The 16,403-nt window shown below is 44.5% G+C and overlaps 1 protein-coding gene across 1 annotated transcript in view; it reads left to right on the forward strand.

Annotated features, from left to right (window-relative positions):
- The first annotated feature begins 5,006 nt into the window (after nucleotides 1-5,006).
- Nucleotides 5,007-16,403, forward strand: part of AKAP13 (A-kinase anchoring protein 13) — a 186,241-nt gene continuing 174,844 nt past the window's right edge. The window contains exon 1 of the mRNA XM_036355844.1: nucleotides 5,007-5,128. The gene's annotated coding sequence lies outside the window, so the exon portion shown is untranslated. The remainder of the gene's footprint in view (nucleotides 5,129-16,403) is intronic.

The following is a 16,403-nucleotide window of genomic DNA, read 5'->3' on the forward strand; positions in this document are numbered from 1 at the left end:
CAATTAGCCAGGAAGAGGGGCAATGGGAGGATGTTCTGGGTAGAGGTAAGGTATCAACAAGGGCAGGCAAGAAGAAGCCAGCGGGCATGTTGTGCCATGTGAAGCTAGAGAGTCAAAGCCCTGGCATCCGTCTGGATGTTCGGGGCAAGGCCTAGGAACATGCCAGCGGTGACTTACAGGTTTCAGCGCAGGCGGTAACCTTGATTGAGGGACGGAACATAGGAAAAAGAATGAACTTGCGAGGGAGGGTGGTGGAGATGAGCATCTGCAGATTCTGCCTCCCCAGCATCCTCCCACCTGCTTCTGGCCACGGTGCTTCCGTTTTCCGCAGTGAGATACTAATGTGCTTTCCGAGAAACTGGTTTCATGATCAAAAAAGTTTGAGAAGTATGGAATGAAACAAAGCAGTACTTCTCAGAGCCTTAATATATAAGGATACTATGCACAGTGATAGAAAGCATTTCTTACCTGGGCCTTGGTTGCAGGCTCCTCCCCGGCCCCAGGCCCTGGTTAGAGCTTGTGCAGGAGGCAACCAATCAATGCAATGCATGAGCCTTATTAACATCCTCTAGGGTGGTTCTCAACCTTCCTAATGCCGCGACCCTTTCATACAGTTCCTCATGTTGTGGTGACCCCCAATTTTATTGTTACAAATTGAACATCATGAAAGCATAGTGATTCATCACAAAAACAATATGTAATTACATATGTGTTTTCCGATGGTCTTAGGTGACCCCTGTGAAAGGGTCGTTCAACCCCCAAAAAAGGGTTCTCTACCCACAGGTTGAGAACCGCTGCTCTAGGGGAAAAGTAGTCATAGTTCTAAAGATCCTTACTGGGACAAATGGTGAAGTTTGCATGTGAATTGTACATTGGATAATAAAAGGTAGGAAAAAAAACCCCAAGAGTCTCACTCAATTATGTTTTAATTGACCGGCTCTTTCCTGAAGCACTTTGGTATCTGGGAATTTATATATTGTAAGACCCCCCAATTCCCGCTCCCTCCCAAAAAAAAAAAATCACAAGTGCTATGTTCATTGAAAAAAACCAAAACGCTATTTTAAGCTGTGATGAAACTGTAGTTTTTGGAAACCGTTATGTGCACATACGGACTTCTGTTCTTTACTATTGCAAACTCCATTACTTTTTGGGGAAAATATTACATTAGAGATGAAACCAAAAGGTTTTAAAAATCTGCCCAAGAAAACCTGAGTTTGGGGCTCACATGAGTTGTTGGAGTCATTTCCATTAAATAGTGTTTAGGGCCCAAAAAACATGGTGTTTCTCTAACTCTAGCTTCAGAAACCTACTATTATAAATAATTGGGGATAATTATGAGAGCAGCTGAATAAACTGGAAAAGGCTGGGCATAAAGAGAAAAGCAATCAGATGAAATGTGCAGTTCTCGAGCCAGCCCATAAACCTCTCTGGAATCAGAATCACAGCCCCCATCTTCTCCACTAGAACCTACGCTTAAAGTAAACACAAACCAAACCTAAAAAAATTAACGCTACCCCCAAAAGTGACTGATGTATTGGTTTTTGTCTTTTTGCAGTTACTGGAAGGAAATCTCTGGACTCTCTTGCATCCTAAAATTAAATCCCCTTGACTCCCGACTAAGAAATATGGCAATATTTTCGAGGTCAGGGTGGTTCCTTAATCCTGAGGCTTTTGTGATTCCCTTCCTTCCATCAACCCAGCAGCCCCTCACTCTTCCACCACTGGAAATATAATGACTTTAGAAGCTTAATTTGATCCCATGAGCAGCCTTTAAGCAAACTTATTCCTGCAAAGGATCATCATGGAGAAGAGCAAGGGTTTCAGAAATTAAACAGTGTTCTATCACTAGGTGGTACATCTGGCATATATTAATTAAAGGCTGGGGAACCACATGAGGGCAGGAGGCTAGGTAGCTGCCACATCTTTTGGAGGGGGAGAGAGAAACATCGATGTGTCACATTGATTGGTTGCCTCCCACACGCATGCACGCACACATCCCGAATGGCCAGGGACTGAACCTGCAACCTAGGTACATGCCCTTGACTGGGAATCAGACCTGAGACCCTTGGTGCGCTGACTGACGCTCTAACCACTTAGGCACACTGGCCAGGCGTTTACAAGAAAGTTTTAAATCATGTTTATTTACCATATACTTCTATTGGACAGCATTGAGCTTGACATTGAGAAAGAGTTTCCCTCTGCCACTCAACAAGTGACAATGTAGCTCCTACTTGGTGCTAGGTTTCTCATAGCTATTCCTCTGTCTGCACCCTCACCCTCACCCCCCACTTACATCCCACCGCAGTACACAATGCTAGGGTGATCTCAGCTGAACATCTGTTCCCAACAGACTGCTTAAGCCTTTTGAGGGCTCCTCTTGGCCTTTCAGAATGAACATTGTACTCCTTAGCAAGGCAGCGAAACCTGGCTTTGCCTTGCTTCCTCTCAGTTGTACCTGCTACCTGTTCCTCTCCAGTTTCTCTTGTGTGTTGTGTCTCTGATATAGCCCATCTCTGCATTTGCTCTTCCTTGTTCTGGGAAGGTCCTCTGCCACGGGTGCCCATGCACACCCCAGTCTCCTACACGACCCCACTCTTCTTCACCGGATGGATTGTCCTCCAAGACCTACTGTACCTTGCTCTTTGTCTCTAATGCCAGGACCAACCCTAAGGAACGCAGTAAACTCTCAATAGCTGTTTGCTAATTGAATTGAGAAGCTGGGCAGGCATCATCAGCTCATGGGGTGTGTGTCAATTAGAACCCTTGTGGATACAAGTGACAGACACTTCCACTCTGGCTTGATTCGCTTACACGGTGGCAAAGTCTATGTGTTCTTCAATTCAGCAGTTCAATCAATGTCACCAAACATTGTTTTTCTTTCTCTCTCAACCTTTCCACGGTGTTGGCTCCATTCGAAGAGATTCTTTGCTCATGGTAGCAAGATGGCCGAGAAGCACAGCCTTCCCCGTTCCAGTTGAAAAGAAGTCAGCTACCTTGATAGTTTCAACAGAGTAGAAGGGACTCCTGTTGCCCCTGACTGAGCTGTTTGAGGTCAGATGCCCAACCCTGACCTAATCATTGTTGCCTGTAGATAAGACAATTGGTTGCCTCAGGTGTGATCATGCGCTGAAGCCATGAAATTGGAACTGAGGTCTTGGTGGATTTGGCTGCACCCCAGGCCAGGGGCTACAAGTAGAAATTCCCTCAAAGCAAAGCCAGGGTACTGTTTGTATCTTAAAAGCAATAAAATGTCCACTGCTGTGACAGAAGAGCCCTGGGAAAAATTTGTTCTAATGCTTTACAAAAGAGATTAGGCGGGCTGGCGTGGGTGGGTAGGTGGGGAGAGATTAACCAAAGAACCAATGGGCACAGAAAAAAGTGTGGTGAAGGCCTGGGGGGAAAGGGAGGGTTATACCCACCCAGGGTGGAGGGAGTCAATGTAAAAAAAAAGAGACATCTATAATATTTTCAACAGTAAGGATAAATTTTTTTAAAAAAATATATTTTATTGACTTTTTACAGAGAGGAAGGGAGAGGGCTAGAGAGTTAGAAACATCGATGAGAGAGAAACATCGATCAGCTGCCTCCTGCACACCCCCCACTGGGGATGTGCCCGCAACCAAGGTACATGCCCTTGCCCGGAATCGAACCTGGGACCCTTCAGTCCGCGGGCCGACGCTCTATCCACTGAGCCAAACCGGTTAGGGCAAGGATAAATTCTTTAAAAAATAGATTTTTATTGATTTCAGAGAGGAAGGGAGAGGGAGAGATAGAAACATCAATGATGAGAGAGAATCATGGATGGGCTGTCTCCTGCATGCCCCACACAGGTCGACGTTCAATCACTTTTTAAAAAATATTTTTCCTTAAGTAGACTCACTTTTTATAACTTCCTATTTGATCTAAGAAATGAGGTCAATGAAATGATGGTGTGATGTGACAGACATTTCCCCTGCCCATTTCCCATCTGCATTAAAGTAAACACACAACTATAAAAACAGTAAGTTCCCCCCTAGCTGGTTTGGCTCAGTGGAGCTTCGGCCTGCTGACTGAAGGGTCCCGGCTTCAATTCTGATCCAGGGCACATGCCCTGGTTGCCAGCTGGATCCCTAGTAGGGGGGGCATGCAGGAGGTAGCTGATCCATGTTTCTCTGTCATCGATGTTTCTAACTATCCCTCTCCCTTCCTCTCTGTAAAAAATAAATAAAATATGTTAAAAAACAACAACGAGTAAGTTTCTTCCTGCACCAACAGACCACATTTTGTTTATCAAATGCCCACCACATGATTTCTGAGGTCCTTTGCAACTCAGAGACTATGATTTTGTCTCACTGAGTAGTTCAAAGTTCCTGGAACACACTGTCACAATCCTGATGCGGCCATATACCCTATCCATCCATCATCAGCCATCCATCCATCCATCATCCATCCATCCATCCACCCACCCACCCACCCACCCACCCACCCATCCATCCAAAACACTTGTTGAATACCTAGCAATAACTCTCCTAGGCACTGGACACAGAGAAGACTAAACCCCTCCTGATTTTAAGTGGAGGGAAATAGAAAAGTAAATCATTTCAGTATGTGTGGGGAGTGCCACAGCTCAGGTAAGCACCAGCACCCAGAGGAAGTGCGGTTTCCGGAGTTACGACGGAGAGGAGAGGGTGGGTGGGCATTTTCCTGAGCAGCATCCAGCAGCCACCCCACTCCGATGACTTCGGCGCGGCGCGGCAGCGGTTTGCAACTTCAGCTTTCCTTAGCAACCTGAGCGCACCGCCCAGGCGTCTTCCTATTGGTCCTATGGAGCTTGACGGACAGCCTTGCTATGCAATCCCAGCTCTCAACCCTTGGCTCCCCAGAGGCCTCCCTGCCCTCCCGGGATAGCCCGCCCCGCTCGGAGCGCCTGGGAGCGCATGCGCCGGCGGGCTGGGGCTGTGCGCAGGGCCAGCGCGGACCAAGCAGCCGCGGAGACTCTCCGCCGAGAGCGCCTTTCTCGCTCCGCGCCTCCGCCGCCGCCGCCGCCTCCAGCCGTCCGTCGGGGGAGCGGCCGCCCATTGTTTCTCTCCGCGGCCAAGGTGCCGAGCTGCCCCGACTCGGTCCGTGGGGGAGCCCCCGGTGCCGCACGGTGAGAGCGCAACTTAGTTGGAGTTGGGGGAAGTTTTGTGATTTGAGGAGGGGTCGGCCCGGAGCGCGGGCCCCTCCCCTGCGGCTGCTGTTGGGCTCGGGAGGGGGAGGGGAGCAGGGCCGCGGGGACGGGGAGGGGGCGCGCGGGCGGGGATGAATGGGCGGCGGCGGAGCGCCCCCCTCCCGGCTCCGCGGCCCCCGCCCCCCTCCGCGTCCGACCTCCCGCATTGTCTGCTCGGGTCGCAGCCCAACCTCGGGGCGGCCCAGCTCCCGGGGTGGGGGGCGCGGCCGCCTTCCGCGCGATGGCTGCCCCTTCATCCTCTGAGGCCCGGACCCCTAGCCCCGGGCTTCCCCCGTGGGCTCCGAATGGGGCGGGGAACCTCGGCTGCCCCGTGGGTCCCTCTCGGCCGACCGAGCCCGCTCCCAAGTGCCCGGGACGCGAGGGAGCTGTTCCGCGGGGCGGACGCGGACGGTAAACACGCCGGGCCGCGCGCGCCTTCGGGGGGCGCTTTGGGCGCCTGCTCCCGGGGGGCGCGGCCGGGGACCCGTGCGGGTCGGAGCCGGGCGCGGGAGGGGACCCGCGCCGGGACCGGGCAGTGCCTTCGGCTCAACTCGGTACGACTTCCAGTGCAGCCTTCCCTTGGGACCAACCAGAACTTTTATTATTTGTAAACATGGATTTCGGACACTTTTTCTTCCCGAGGCCAACCAATCAGTATGTGAAGAGTTTTAAAAGTTTGGGGGAAACCCTCAAAATATTTTTATAAAAGAAGAGAAACAGATTTGTTGTGTGTATGTGTTTAAAATATATTTTTATTGGTTTCAGAGAGGAATGGAGAGATAGAAACATCAATGATGAGAGGGAATCATGGATCGGCTGCCTCCTGCACGCCCCCTACTGGGGATGGAGGCCACAACCCGGGCATGTGCCCTTGACCGGAATGGAACCCGGGACCCTTCTGTCCGCAGGCTGATGCTCTCTATCCACTGAGCCAAACTGGCTAGGGCTGTTTGTTTTTTAGTTTTTGTGTTTTTTGTTTGTTTGTTTGTTTTTAAGTAAGTAGTTCCTAGAGCAAAATGATTCCATCACATTTACCTTACTGTGAGGTTAGGATTCACAGTGAAAGCTGGATTGTATTCCCGGGGTTCATTCTCAGCTTTTACACTCAGTGAAGTTACTTTGAGAGTTTATTGCCTCAGGCATAAAGAACTAAAGGAAAAGCAATGTGTGCCCCCCTCTTTTTTTTTTTTTTTCTAATTCCCCTTTATTTTCAGAAGCAGCAGCTTACTCCATTTCTCTAAAACATGGGGTTGTCCAGATCAGGACAGATGCTGCTGTTTTGGAAAGATGGTTTTTGGTTGGTTGAGATAAGTCACTATTGCAGTTCTTGTGTATTCCTTCCTGGTCTCTTAGGGATTTGCAGACTGCTTTAAGTCCTGGCCTTGCTGTCAAATTTTGAGTGCATGATTCCACTGGATTTGGTTCATTTAGCTTATCATGCGGTAATCTGTTTAAATCCTCTAGTTGGAACTGGTTTAAATGTTCAAATTCTTAGTGAGACAGAATGACCAGGATGTTGTTCATATCAGTTGTGGCACCCCTTTGCCATCTGCTAAGTTAAAAAGAAAATCTTGGAGAAATAGTTGTGTGCGCTGTCAATTTGCTTTGATTGATTTCTCATGCCAAGCGAGTAACTTAGAGAAGTGTTCTGGGTTTTTCTGGGTGGTTTGCCTCATTTTGCTGTAAGAAATCAACTTTCTTCACCCGACGAGGCTGAAGAAAAATGCCCTCATGGTGCGGCAGCGTTGTGCTTTTTTTCTTGAATGCTTATATCAAGTACAATGCATATAAGCAAAAAATAAGCCTTGTACTTTTAAACTACAACAATAAACCACGACAAGGTGTAGGTTTGGAGTGCGTGCATGTGTCGGGGGGATTGTGGGGCAGGAGGTTGTCAGGGAGGAACAAAATGCAAACAAACACGATTACAACATAATGTGACGAGCAGGCCAGTTGCTTTCCTTCTCAGCTGTGAGAGCCTGTTGGACGGACTTTTGTTTTAGGGTTCCTCACACATCATTTATTGGCCTGACTGCTGCTAGCTATGTATACGTAGCGTAGATGGACTCCTCCCCTAGCTTGACTCCTGGGGGCTTGGGATGCGCCTGAATTCACTTTATACCCTCTTTGCCAGGAAGGCGTCTTAAAGCAAGTGCAGGTGTTCGGTATGTGTTTGAATTGGCTGAAGTGCTTTGTATTCAGTGGTGGTTGGGCCCATAGAACCACTAACTCTGGGGACTTGTCCAGAGTGACAGTTCACTTCCAGATCTCTGATGGAATTTACTTATTTTTAAATCTTCACCCAAGGATATTTTTTTTCCATTGACTTTTTCAGAGTAAGTGGGGTGGGGGAGAGAGGGAGGGAGTGGAGGGGAGAGAGAGAGAGAGAGAAAGAGAGAGAGAGAGATATGAGAGAGGCACATCCATGATGGTTTCCTCCCACACGCTCCCTAACGGGATTGAGCCTGCAACTGAAGTACGTGTCCTGGACCAGGAATCAAACCTGAGTCCCTTTGTCCTCCGGCTGAGGCTCTAACCATTGAGCAACCAGCCACGATAGGAATTTAGTTTACTTTAAAAGAGTTTCTAATTTTTCTTTTTAATCTGTCAATTCTTGAAAAGAAGTGAGGCTTAAATAGTGCACTGTGTATTTCCAAAAGTAGCTCTGATTTAGAAATGTACTCCCTTTTTTTTTGGTGCAACGATTAATTTATTCACACTCTGCCTACTTCCCTGTTGTGAAATGGGGAGGTAGCACAGTGGAGAAGAAGACATTCTTTGAAGCTTGGGTTTCCTACTGTGGAAGGTGTACTGGCATGCTTTCAGTATTTTTTAGGGATAAGTGAAATCGTGTGCCTAACATCAAGTAGGTGCCTAATACTTTTGCTACATTTTGTATGACTTAAAAATGTATTTTAGCCTTGGCTCAGTGGATAGAGCATCGGCCTGCGGACTGAAGGGTCCCAGGTTTGATTCCGATCCAGGGCATGTACCTGGGTTGTGGACACATCCCCAGTAGGGAGTGTGCAGGAGGCAGCTGATCGATGCTTCTCTCTCATCGATGTTTCTAACTCTCTATCCCTCTCCCTTCCTCTCTGTAAAAAAATCAATAAAATATATTTTTGAAAAATTGTATTTTAAAAAGTTCTGATGCTTCTGAGTATAGGAGTTTAGTTAGATACTTCTGTCATGAGGGATCCTTCTGATAATCTAGTCTTAATCAAATGTAATTTTTTAAGGTGGTAGCTGAACTGAATGTTAATAGAAACAGCTTTTACCTTCTCAATCACTTGATTTGAGTGGAACCTGCAGAGTGGCTTGGTTGGGTAGAACTCTATGCATTTATAGTGTTTAGGAAATTGATTGTTTTCAACATTTGTAATAGTTATTTGGACAGTTCCGGCTTTTCTTCCTTATTTTACATTAGTTTTGAAAAGTGATAGATAAGGATTTTTGACTGCATTTCTCAAACTTGCTTAAGATAGAACTGGACTGGGGGTTAATGTAGTGTTAGTACAATTCAGAGACATGAACAAATCACTCACTTCCCCCTTCAAGATAACTTTGGTGGTGGTTGTTAATCCTCACACGGGTTATTTTTTCCATTGATTTTTAGAAAGTGGGAATGAGGGAGGGAGAGAGATAAGAGAGATGAGAGAGACACACCCATTGATTGCCTCCTGCACGTGCCCAAGTTACTGAAATCACAGGAACTGACATTGGATGCTGTGCTTGAAGTCAGGCGAAACCACAATAAACAGTGAGCACAGAATGTCAGACTATTTCAAAAGAGTACAAAGGAAGGTAGTGTAGTGTAGTTGTCTCAGCTTTACTCATTTTCTTAAGTTATTGTTGTTTTCAAATGGCTTTACTCAAATCAGGGGAGTGTGCCCCTTCGGTGCCAGATGTCATACTTTATGCCTTACCTACATTTCTTATTTAATTATGAATCAGTTTAGGATGAGGGACTAGACCCAAAAGTGATTGGGCAGCGGTCACATTAAACTAAGCTCTTAAACTATGATCCCAAAATTGGAACTCCGATTATGCTGACTCCAAAGGCAATGCTTTTCACATCATCAGTACTGTCAGCTTGAAGGAGTACCTTTGAGAAGTAAATCATGTTTATTGAGATAGTATTTATATACCCATTATAAGTAGATAGAGTTTGATTCATTTTTCAAATGTATCCATGTATGAAACAGCATAACCAAGAGAGTGTTTCTGTCACTCTAGAAAGTTCCCTTGTGCCACTGTCCAGGCAGTTTCTCCCACAGCCCTCACCCCATTGCCCACCTTACCACGGGCAGCCACTATTCTACTTTCTGCCACTGTAGTTTTGTCTACATTAGGATAAACTATATCCTCAGACTATCAGACGGACACAGGCCAAATCTGGCTTACTGCCTGTTTTTAATGTTGTTTTGTTTGTGTGTGTGGTTAAAATATGTATATGTGTGTGTGTGTGTGTGTGTGTGTGTGTGTGTGTAATTATTTATTTTTCATTGATTTCAGAGAGGAAGGGAGCAGGAGAGTTAGAAACATCAATGATGAGATAGAATCATCGATTGGCTGCCATCTGCATGCCCCACACTGGGGACTGAGCCCACAACCCGGGCATGTGCCCTGACCGGGAATCGAACTGTGACCTCCTGGTTCATAGGTCGACGCTCAACCACTGAGCCACACTGGCTGGGCATTGGGTCATTCTTTGCCTGCCCTCATAGATTTTTTCCAATATGCATGCATAATTTACTCTTCACTGTCTGACTCCAGGAGGCCTCTGCTCTGATTTCTGGGGGTCCTTCATGGCACTCTCTCCTTTCTGGTACCCTGCAGCTTTTAGATTCCTCAGTCTTCCCAACTCTTATGTCTGAATCCCAGCCCTACCAGACTTCCGTGTGCTGCATGGGATCCTCCTCACTGTACCAAGGTCCAGGATGCGCCTTCTCCAGGCTGAGAAAGCTGCTCTAACGGTGGGGCTCATCTCATCTGTTCCCTTCTATTAGGGATCGCAGTCCTGTTCTGCCAGTTGTCCAGTGTCGAAAAGATGTTGCCTCATGTATTTTATCCATTTTTTTCTGGTTGTTGGAGGGGTGTGGCAGGATAAATCTGGATTCAGTTACTCCATCATGATTGGAAATTAAAGTCCCTTGGAAGAGTGTTGGTGCTGAAAGTTTCGTTACAGAATTCTTTACATCTTTGGGGTATAAACATCAAAGAAACATTTGTTAAATGTCTGCTCTCTATAGCTTAGCCCTTATGCTATGGGGATTATGCAAAAACTAGATCTCTTCCAGTTGAAGAGGTACATACATAGTACATACTATACATATGATTAGCCAAAGCCATGAAATGGTCTAGCAGTGAACAGAAAGAAAGGTCACTGTTGTCTGATATTTTCAAACAGAAATGCTTTTTTACACTGTTGTTTCTTCACATATATGTATGGTTCCGTTTTATGGCGCAAAAGGTGTTGAGTCAGTTGCTAGAGTATTGGCTCTTTCAGATGCACTTGGTGACATTTTGCTGTGTGGCTTTGGATACGTTGTTTGTCTCTGAAATTCAGTTGTTTTGTAAAATGGGCCTGTGACATTTATTCCATGGAGGGCTGTTCATTTATTCAACACCGATTTGGGTACCCTCTGTACATTGGGCATTGTTCTAGGTTACAGGGATTCAATGACAAAAGGTGGCTGCTGCCATCAATCAAGGAGCTGAAATTCTAGCGAGGGAAGCAGGACATAAACAGACGAACAAACAGTTTCGGTGATGTCTGGTGGTGATAATTCTAGGAAGAATATGAAGAGTATTAGCAGAATTTGGGGCGGTCAAACAAAGCGTTCCTGAGGAGACAGATTTGAGCAGAGATCTGAAGGAAGTGAAGGAGGCAAGCCGCTTGAAGATCCCTGGATGTTCCGAGCAGAAGGAACACACGGTCAGAGGGCTTTGGGTGGGAGCCTGCCCAGGGAGGCTCACGTGGCTGGGATGGGGTGAGGACAGAGAACTGCAGGCGATACCGTAGGCAAGGGTCCTCAGACTACGGCCCGCGGGCCACATGCAAATACAAATATTGTATTTGTTCCCGTTTTGGTTTTTTACTTCAAAATAAGATATGTGCAGTGTGCATAGGAATTTGTTCATAGTTTTTTTTAAACTATAGTCCGGCCCTCCAATGGTCTGAGGGACAGTGAACTGGCCCCCTGTTTAAAAAGTTTGAGGACCCCTGCAGTAGTGTCTGTAGGAAGGAGTCAGGTCAAATGGCTGGTAGGTACAAAGGAAGAGCTGAAGGGCTTTTTTTAAAATATATTTTATTGATTTTTTACAGAGAGGAAGGGAGATGGATAGTTAGAAACATCAATGAGAGAGAAACATCGACCAGCTGCCTCCTGCACACCCCCCACTGGGAATGTGCCCGCAACCCAGGTACATGCCCTTGACCGGAATCTAACCTGGGACCTTTCAGTCTGCAGGCCGACGCTCTATCCACTGAGCCAAACCGGTTAGGGCGAGCCAAAGGGTTTGATCAAGGACTGACGAGCTGATTTAGGTTTGAGTTTCGCTGTGGATGTGCAGGAAGCAGGAGTGGGAACAGGGAGCCTGGTTCAGTGCTTCGCAGTAGGTGAAGCCTGGAGAAGGTGGTGTTTGGATGAGGGTGGTGGCCGTGGAAGTGATGAGAGGTGATTGGAATCGCTTTGAAGGAAAGACAGGAATCTGGGTGATTCCTAGTTGGGGAAGGTGTGGAGTGAGTTTGCTGGGAGGAAGACATTGCGATTTCCCTTTTGGACATGTTGGGTTTGATCTGTGAGACTTTTAAGTGACGATATTAGTTAAGTATTTGGGTGTGCAAACTTGGAGGTCAGGGATGAAGTCTGGACGGGATATAAGAATTTGACAGTTGTAGAGAGGGGAGGGTGGGGGAGGGTTACTGTGGGAATTAGGGGTATGTAAAGCTCCTCGCACAAGGAGGGAGGGGTACTTGGCATGGTAGCTAGTAATAATGACAGTGGTAATCAACAACAACGAGGTATAACCATGGAGGATTAGGTATGAATGAAGGAAGGTGGTAGTGACCTAAAACAATACCTTGTGTATTATAGCAGTTAGTTATGACGCCACACACGCTGAAAATTTTTCTCCTCTGAGCATGATAAAAATATTATTAGTGAGATGTGCTGTATATTTCCAGTCTCTAAGGATATCTGATTTTTTTTTTGTAGATAGGTGCTCTCTCTGTTTGAGGACTAAGGATGTCTATGAGTCAGTGGACAGGAATGACCTAGCTTTTGCCTAGGCCCGCCTGCTACAATGGTGGTGTATGTATGCTTAGAGCATAGGATAGTGGGTATTTAAAAGACTTTCGCAGTCTAGAGAGATCTTTTGAGGCAGGCTATTTCCTAATAGGTGTTCTCTAAAAAGTGAAGTCAATAAAGGGAAGAAGAAACTGTATTTACTGGGTGCCTGCCTGCACATTGTATGTTCATTTACATTTCTTAATTCCTTACAATAACTCTGTAATATAGGTGCGCTTCCCCCCAAACCCCCCGCCTTTTTTGATGAGAAAACGGGGGATCATAGATTTTAGTTTGTTTGCTTCTCTCAGGTCAGTTAACTTTAATTTTCATCCAGGACTTTGTGACTATCAACATACTCTAGTTTTGTTATATATGCCTAAAGTCACATTTCCCCACTGATATAATTATAGCCAAAACAGCCAGTTTAGAAATCCAGCTTGTTCTTGTTGTAAATAGAAAAATCACTGTGGTTTGCCCTTAAAGTTTTCCTAGAATTCTTAAAAACCTGCAGGGCTCTTGTGTTTGTGCCTTGAAAGTAGCAGAAACTCGCCAGCATAGAATTGTGTTTTCACACGCAGAAGCCTTGTGGATCAACATTAATAATTAACATGTGCTCACTCTTTCACATCCTCAAAGTGTTTTTGCAAACAGTTAATTAGTTCATGTTTAACCTATTTTGGAAGTTGAAAAACCAGTTTTTGGGGGTTCATTTGAGCAGTCCTGAAGTGTTAAGGGGATGAGGAGCAAATCTCCAGTGAGAAAAATGCAGGCAAACACCATGCAAAATTAAATAACTTCTTTCACTTCCCAGCTTTGTGCCCAATTTAGCTCACATCAGGCATGTGCTGTTTTTTTTTTTTTGTGGGTTTTTTTTTTGTGTGTGTTTTTTTTTTTGGGGGGGGGTGTATTTCTGCTTAATGCAAAGGGGATGGAATGGTGTGAACTGAAAAAAAAGATACCAGGTTCAGGATATTTGGGGAAAGACCTGGGTGATGCAGTGAACTGTACTGAAGTTTTCTTTTCTGTGGTCCCTTAAATGTGAATTGTTCTTTATTAATTCCTGTGGGGGTTTTGAGGCTCAGGAAGTGATTTCTGGCAAATAAACAGTCATTACACATGCTAATTTCTGGGAAAAAGATTCTTTTCTCTTTTACTCCTGCTTAGGAGATATAACTGTAACTGAATACTTCGCTAGTTTCCGCATCACCACTTGTCTGTCACCTGACTCCTTCTCTTTTCCCTCACTCGCCCAACACAATGGCTTTTCCTTGGCAAGGTTGTGTAGTTGGGAGAGGATTTGGAAGGGGACATTAGTCCCAGTTCAGCTGTGTTTCTGTCACATAGCTAGCTGCGTGACCTTGAGCAGGTTACTGCTCTTCTTCTGCCCTTGAATTCTTCTGTTCAGTGAAATAATGTTAATGACTCGATTTTCATTGAGTCCTAGAGGGGTGGCTGGAGGAGGATATAAAATTTTAGGATCTTGGACATGAAATGGGACACAGGAAATTTTTACATCAGTGAGAATTCCTCAAGTTGCAATGACTTCTTCCTTCCTACTTTGGTTGGAATAATTAATTTATTGTCTTACTATTGTTGCCAGCCACATTAGTGTACTTTAAACATCGTCCTTTTTTAATTTTTTTTTTTAACTGCGGAGCAATAAATAGAACCATTGCATAAATATTGAGTCTAGGTGACTTCCTAGGACAGGACATGCAGGTTCCTTTTTATCATTGTATGTAGCCTGGTCCTTCAGAGGAATCTGCTCATGAATCTTTGTCTGCTTGACCTTGCCAGAAAAATCTTAGTAAGGGATGGCAAGAGGAGAATTCTGAGAGCGAGGCATGCACATTTAATTAAGTTTTTATCACGAATGGGGATCTGTTCCTTTTTTTCTTATTTTGAGAGAGAGAGGGAAGGAGGGAGGCAGAGAAATATCGATTGGTTGCAAATTAGTAAGGTTTTGCCATTCTCTGCTATGTCATTTTTTTAAATAGCAGTTTCATTGAGATACAATTCATATACGATAACATATACTCCTGCTAAACTCTAATATATTTATTCTAGTTGTATTGAAAGTCATTACCAAACTATTATCTTCTCACTAGTGATTTTTATATGGCATTTTTTACTCCAGTTTATAACACTGTAACCGTGAACTGTCTCTGTAAATCATGGCACGGTATATTTCCAGGGTTCGGAACAGACATCTTTAACTCAGCAAATGAGTGCTGAGTAGCCTTTTTCCCTTTCAACAGAATCATTACATGAATAGAACCATAAACCTTATATTAAGCACTTTTGTATGAAATCTGAGGTTTCTATCAAATTAGACATGGAAAATTAAATAAAGCTGCACAAATTACTGATCTCTGCAGTTTTTGAGCTATTCTCCCATATGTTAGGTTGTTTTTTTTTTTTTTTTAATGACTGTTCCTTTTAAATACTAGTACAAGAATGTTATGATTTATAAAAGATTATTTTTGGTTTATGTGAGTAGTTTTTTCACTTCCCCCCATAGAATCTAGTGATCCCCCCCCCGCAGATCTGTTTTTCTTCTTAAAATGCATTCCCATTTATTCTGATTTTTGTGAAGAAAATAGTTTCAGGTAATTGGATACCTTTATAAATTTTGTACTTCCTTAAAAATTCGTTTGGCAATGTATATTAAAAGTGTTGCTTTCTAATTCAGACCATCATCTCTAAAGCTTTCGTTTGAAGCCCCAAGAACAATTGGTACATTGTTTTTCATGGCCCCATTTGTATATATTCTGTCCTAAGCTCATGGAGTCTCTGAAATACCACACTTTCCCCCCTCTCTGTGGTAAAGTACTATTTTGGCCGCTTTGCCAAAAGGGGTTGTGGCAGTCTAAAGCTTACCACTTTAATAGTTAGCTCGCTAGGATGTGTGCCCGTAAGTGGAAAATTTTCTTTCCTGAGTCCAAATAAAAGTAATGGTTCATCTGTGTGGTACTTCAGGACCCAAATACTAAAGGAAATGCAGAGAAATGTTCTAACTGTTCTCTCCCTTTAGCCCTGATGCCTGTTGAAATCTACAGGGACAAGTTCACTGATTGAATAGCTGTCATTTATTGGGGACCTATAACTGTCTAAGTGTCTTATGTTTATTAATTGAACTGAATGTCTTATGTTTATCAATTCGCATCTCTGGGAGATGTTTTTATGATTTTGCCATAAAAGGAAGTTGAGGTGCAAGGAGCTTAATGAATTAATTTCAGGTGTACTGTATCCAGCAAACCTTTATTGAAGGCCTGCTGCCAGGGGCACATCAGGGGCAGGGACCCAGGGATGAACACAGATAAGACTTGGTCACTCCCCTTTAAAGCACTTAGATTTTGTTTCTTGATTAAAATGCTGTTGACAATAATAAGAGTCATAATTACCATCAGATTATTCTTTTTGTATGCCAAGATTAGTACAGTGTACTCTCTACACTCTTATTCATCTTAATCCTCACAAGACTCTAAGATATGGGGTCTGTTATTATCCATTTGAGAAATACGTGTTGATCACTTTGCATGCCAGTGCTGAGATTGGTCTCTGGGGACACACAGTTTTCCTTCCCATCTCTGCATGTCCACATTTGACATAGCTTTTTTTTTTTAAAAATTAAATTAAATTAATTTTTTTCTCTTTTATTCTTTTTCACATTTGGCATAGCTTTTGATATCAGCCTTGAAGGAGATTCCCTATATAAACCCTCCTTTATTCTTACAGTTGTATGTAATCTCTTTTTCTGACTTCTCAAACCTTTTCTGGCTCACTGCTTTCTATCCTATATTGTACATTTTATGTTATGTCTTAGTCCCTTTACTGGGCTAGTGTCACACATTTCCCCAGCCCCTAACCCCCTGCATATGGTAGGGACTCAGTGATATTTAATGAGTTGTTAGGTTATT

The sequence above is a fragment of the Myotis myotis genome, unplaced genomic scaffold (assembly GCF_014108235.1).
Source record: "Myotis myotis isolate mMyoMyo1 unplaced genomic scaffold, mMyoMyo1.p scaffold_m19_p_23, whole genome shotgun sequence".
NCBI lineage: Eukaryota > Metazoa > Chordata > Mammalia > Chiroptera > Vespertilionidae > Myotis > Myotis myotis.